The sequence below is a fragment of the Suricata suricatta genome, chromosome 8 (genome assembly GCF_006229205.1).
Source record: "Suricata suricatta isolate VVHF042 chromosome 8, meerkat_22Aug2017_6uvM2_HiC, whole genome shotgun sequence".
NCBI lineage: Eukaryota > Metazoa > Chordata > Mammalia > Carnivora > Herpestidae > Suricata > Suricata suricatta.
The window spans coordinates 41,332,825-41,338,551 of NC_043707.1; the positions used below are offsets into that span (position 1 = coordinate 41,332,825).

Below are 5,727 nucleotides of genomic sequence, written 5' to 3' on the forward strand. Positions count from 1 at the left end.
TCTCTTACGTAGTTACCAGATTTGCAGGCGGAAGGGCTGTGATTTCTGCAATCAACCTCGAGTGTCTGTGAAATCTGATTCTTAGAGATGAAGGCCTCTTGCTTTCAGATTTGGGGCTTTCACTGTTTTCACTGTTTTGTTGTTTCCCTTTTTCTCATCAATGGGGGAACAGTTCATGACTGAGCTTTGTTGAAAAAAGAACTTTTCATATTTCCGCTCTTAGTTCTTACCTGAAACAGAAGGGGGAACAAAAATTAATATGAGAAACTTCTATCGGTTCTGCTGACACCAGAGGCTGAAACTGAGGAAGAAAAGAGGCCACATGCAACCTCAATGCAGTGTGTGGAGAAGCCATGGTCGGAAACTACAGGCCGGAAAGAGCTGGACTAGCAGATTAGAGGACAAGTCCTCTGACATAAACCACCTCCCAGTGACTCGGAACACAGGATCCCACCCCCTCAAAGGGCTGAGAGCCCCCGCCCCCCTACTACCTTCTCCCTCAGGATCAGTTTACTTTCCATTCTATTCTTCTGGAGAAAAATGAAGGCCTTTCACAACCCCCAGGAGATGTGCCTTGCTTCAAACATGCACCTTCAGAAGCAGTCATTTCTACAAATGAGAGGTTATTTTGCATGGAAATCTTGCTCCTAAATACATGTCCTTTTTTTTTTTCTTTAAATAGGAGGGCGGTCCCAACGGAAGAGTCCTAGAATGTGCTGGGTCCTTAGACACCATCTGTAATACTGAGAGTTATAACAAGAAATGCAAATTTGGTCTTTGTTTCTGGCAGAACTCCTCAACTGCTTGGAATTTTCTTTTGTTATATTAATAAAACGATATTTGGAAAGTGCCAGAAGGTTGGGGGTTGATTACCAAGGGAACCGACCGAGTGATTGGAGAGTTGTGAACTTTTGGTCTCATCCCCCTGACCTCTGGGGATGAGAGAGGGGCTGAAGATTGAGTTCAACTGTCAACAGCCAAGGATTTAATCAATCATGCCTGTGTTATGAAGCTCCCATTAAAAACCCAAAAGGATGGGGATTCAGAGCTTGTAGGCTGGTGAACATGCAGGGGTGCTCAGAGAGTGGCGCTCCCAGAGAGGGCACGGAAGGTCTGCACCCTTTCCCCAAGCCCTTTTCTTCCTTCTGGCTATTCCTGAGCTATATCAGATGTGGGAAACAAAGGCAGAAAGAAGTGTAGATAAAATTCAATTTCCTTACAACCTGCAGCCCATTGACAGATACTTGATACAGGCAGAGTACACATTCCTCCAGGAACTCCCTGCTGTCTGAACGTTAATGCTTTGCTAGAAGGAAAACAACCTTAGCCTCACAACAGCTAGGCCTCCAAGATCATGAAAGTCCTTTCTGGGGCGCATAGGTGGCTCAGTCTTTCGGAGTCCAACTTCAGCTCAGGTCATGATCTCAATGTTCGTGGGTTCGAGCCCCACGTCGGGCTCTGTGCTGACAGCTCAGAGCCTGGAGCCTGCTTCGGATTCTGTGTCTCCCTCTCTCTCTGCCCCTCCCCTGTGCTCTCTCTCTCAAAAATAAGTAAACCTTTAAAAAAAACATATGAAAGTCCTTTTGGAGACTCTTTGTTTTCACCTCCCCCTACTCCCAAGTGTATCAATCAATTTCTCTTCACAGTCCCAGTAGGGCTCTTTCTGGTCCTGTCCTCGTGCTTTCAGAAAACCACCTTTTCGCACTGAAGATGTCTCAAGAATTCTTTCTTGGCTATTGGCTCTGAACTCCAATCAATACTTCAAACCACATCATTTTAAACTGGTAATCAGAGTGCCTGGTTGGCTCAGTGGGTAGAGGATGTGACTCTTGATCTCGGGGTCATGAGTTTGAGGCCCACATTGAGTACAGAGATTACTTAAATAAATAATTTGAAATAATAAGATAACCCAGTAATCTAGTAAGTACAATGTTTCTCTGAGTCCTGTGAGCCACTCTAGCAAATTAAACCCTAGGAGGAGGTTCTCAGGAAACTTTAGTCTCCCATCTTCTGTTGTTCTATTTTCTTTATACTGGGAGTACTCACGTGGGGCTGCCACAGCAGCGCTGGCTTCCTGCATGTCAGGCGGGAAGGAGCTGGTGCTGGGAAGCTGCTGAGAGTCACCCACCGAGACTGGAAGGAGTCCAATCCTGCTACCTAGGGTGTCTCCCTGGCCTTCATCCACTGCTTCCTCCTGGCGCCCCCTGCTGGGCCTGCGAACATGACAGGGGGTAAGACCAGAGACTAATCAAACAGCAACCTTGAACCTCACCTTCGCAGCTGGTCCTCTCTGAAGCTCCTGGAGGCGACACCAGAAAGCAAAGAGGCCATCCAGATGAGAGAGAAAGCATTAGGATCCATTTCTGACTGGGATGCACGAGGCTAGAGTTGGGGTAGAAGGGAGCAGCAGGTGCTCAGTGTACCCACCTGCAGATGAGGAAGTAGACTCAACTCTGCTAAAATGCGCTTATGACACAGAAACCTAGAATAGTGGTTTTAAAATTCTGTGGATGAATTTTGTTTACTATTGTATGAAGTCGTCCCTTGAATACTGGCCCCCAAGACAATGTCTCACCTTTTTTTTTTTTTTTTTTACATACAGGTTTTTAGAACACAGACACCAGGGATCTCTGACTGGTTTACCTGTGTGTCAGACTGACATTAGCTAACTCAACCTGATGAATTACTAGGAAATGGTAACCAATACACAAACTTCACTTCAAACAGACAACACTGTTTAAAAAGACACATCACTGAGGCACCTGGACAACTCAGGCGACTCATTTGGTTAAGCATCTGATTTCAGTTCAGATCATGATCTCACGGTCTTGAGCCCAAGGGCCATGTCGGGCTCTGTGCTGACAGCTCAGAGCCAGAGCCAGGAGCCTCTTTCAGATTCTGTGTCTACCTCTGTCTCTGACCCCTCCCCAGCTTGCGATTTCTGGCTCTCTCTCGCTCTCAAATATAAATAAACATTAAAAATAAATAAAAGGACACATCATTGTATGATGAATGAATGAAATTGGTACAATCAGCGTTTCAGGACTTTTTCCCCGGATCTGGGACTTTGGCCTTTTGGTTGCTTGCTTCTGGAATCTTCCCTAGACTTCATTATTCCATTATCAGCATTTTCTTTTTTTTTTTAATTTTGTTATGTTTTTTATTTATTTTTGAGAGACAGAGACAGTGCGAGCCAGGGAGGGTCAGAGAAAGAGGGAGACACAGAATCCAAAGCGGGTTCCAGGCTCTGAGCTGTCAGCACAGAGCCCGACATGGGGCTCCACCTCACAAACCATGGAATCATGACCTGAGCCAAAGTTGGACACTTAACCAACTGAGCCATCCAGGCGTCCCATTATCAGCACTTTCATCATTCAGTTACCTGGGTGCCAGTGGCTCCTGTCCATTTTCATCCTTCTTATCATTGTGACTCTCTGAGAACCAAAAACCAGAAACAGCTAGTCAGAAAATGAGCAGATCCCATCTCACACATTACAGATATTAGGACCTGTATGATCAGAAATGGAGTACTTTATGTGTTTGCTCCGAGCGTGCTGGGAGAGGCGGCTTAGGCTGTCTTCAGAGAAGCGGCCTGGCAGGCTTTCCTGAGCAAATGGGATGGTGTGTCCCTGGTGTGGCCAATCATCACTGTGACATCCGCTACCAAGTCACAGCAAAAAGTTTAAAAGGTCCTTTGTTCACCAGTGCATAGAATACCTGCTCAGCCGCCTTCCAGACTTCTCCAGGTGTAACCTCCAGTTTTTCCCCATCGCCGGTGGCTGGACCATGGTCATGTGTCCTATGAGGCTGTCATAAGGAAGTCACTGCAGTCTCCGAGGAGCATAAACTTGGGGAGAAACCACCTAACCCTTCCAACCAAATGGCTGGACAAAGGCGCCTGTGCACACCAGCCTGTGCAGGGCATGAAGAGGAACTTCCCTCCTTCTTTTTCTTTTCTTTCCTGACCCTGTTTAGAGACCAGTCCAGTTGCAGAATGGTACTGCCACTGCCTAAACCTAAAACCACAGAAGAGAATCTAGCTCTCTGATTGAAAGAACCAGGAAAAGGGGATCTCTTGCCTGAAAAGTGTGAAGAATGCCCTTTTTGACTTTCTATTTCTCAATTTTCTTGCCTCCTTGCTTTAAAGTAGCCTCAGGCATTGAGAACTAGAACACAGTGCAGGAAGTGGGGTGGAGCGGGGGCTGGGTGGCTCAGCAGTTAAGTGTCTTGACTCTTGACTTTGGCTAAGGGCATGATCTCATGATTTGTGGTATTGAGTCCCCTCCAACCCCTAGGGTCGGGTTCCATTCTTGGGATTCTCTCTCACTCTCTGCCCCTCCCTGCCTCCTGCACACGCTCTGTCTCTCAGAATAAATAAACTTAAAAAGAAAAAAAGATTTGCAACCCAGTGAGAAGAGAAATCTCTGAGAGAACTCACTCTTTCTGAACAGAGGAACTGGGAAAAGGGACCCTAGGAAACTGAAAGAATGGAAGAAATATCAGAGAAGAGAGAGTCTAGAAAGCTGTCTATGAGCTGGCAAAAGTCCCAGGGCTCATGCCCAACTGAATATGTGTGGAATAGACCCAAGGTATCATGGAAAAGGATTCAAGTGCTGAATTACCACGTAAACTAGCAATAGTCCAGACTAAACCCGAGGAATGGATTTGCTAGGCTGATGGAGACAGCGTATCAAAGACATTGGACACCATCTGTAGAAGGTGAGACAGACTTTGGAGTCTGAACCTAATGGGGTTGGTTGTGGGGAAGTTACAACCCCAAAATTAACTTTTGATGTTTTCAGGTTGTCGTTCCTGTGCTGTCATTTTAGCAACTTTAATAAGTGTGTGGGGGGGGGTGAGGGGGCTATAGCATTGTGGTTTTTTAAAAAAATTTTTAAATAAAATAATAATTTCCGAGGGATTTTAACAGGATCCAGGGTCTTACAATACAGTATTCAAAATGTCCAGTACACATAATATCAACATATGTCAACATAATAATAACATAATCATGTCACTAAATGAATAAAAAGCATGTGACAGAATTAATCATCTATTCAGAAAATAAGGAATAAAAAAAGAGCTCCCTCAAATCCGTTGGAAACATTTCTTGGTTGGACCATGCCTGCTCATGTTTACATTAGGAGACGTCATGCTCTCCCTGTTGTCAGCAGCTGCCATCCTAAAATAAAAACCAAAAAATTCGTTTGTTCATGCAAATATGAATAAATAGAAGAAAAAAACAGAAAGGGAACTTCTCCACCTGATAAGGCACGATGATCATTAATTAGAAAAGTCAATATTATTAAGAAGGTCAGTTCTCCTCAAACTTTTCATAGATTAAAAACAGTGTCATTCAAAATCCCAAAGGATTTTGTTGTTGTTTACAGATAATGGCAAGCTGATTGTAAAATTTATATGGAAAGGCAAAGGACCTTATTTTCAGGTCAAGAGTTCTTAGCTATACCTACAAAAGCATGACTCATAAGTTGCACTTCATAAAATTGAGAAATTCTGCTCGCTGAAAGACACCGTGAGGAGAATGAAAAGACAAGCCACAAGCTGGGAGAAAATATTTGCAAGTTAAATATCTCATAAAGTACTTGTGTCCAGAAATCTAAAGAACCCTCAAGACTTGATAATAAGAAAACAAACAATTCCATTTTAAAATGACAAAATACGAACACTCACTTCACCAAAGATATAAGGAGAGCCAATAAGCATATG

At 44.2% G+C, this 5,727-nt stretch overlaps 1 long non-coding RNA gene across 3 annotated transcripts in view; it reads right to left on the reverse strand.

The window, feature by feature from the left end:
• Positions 1–532: 532 nt before the first annotated feature.
• The window catches only part of LOC115298632, a 10,382-nt gene continuing 5,187 nt past the window's right edge, over positions 533–5,727 (reverse strand). For 2 of the 3 annotated variants that reach the window (XR_003911807.1, XR_003911805.1), the window contains exon 5: positions 5,027–5,182. This is a non-coding gene — a long non-coding RNA (uncharacterized LOC115298632). Of the gene's footprint in view, positions 610–2,046; positions 2,214–5,026; positions 5,183–5,727 lie in introns of those variants that run through there. The other variant, XR_003911806.1, reaches the window with a different exon arrangement.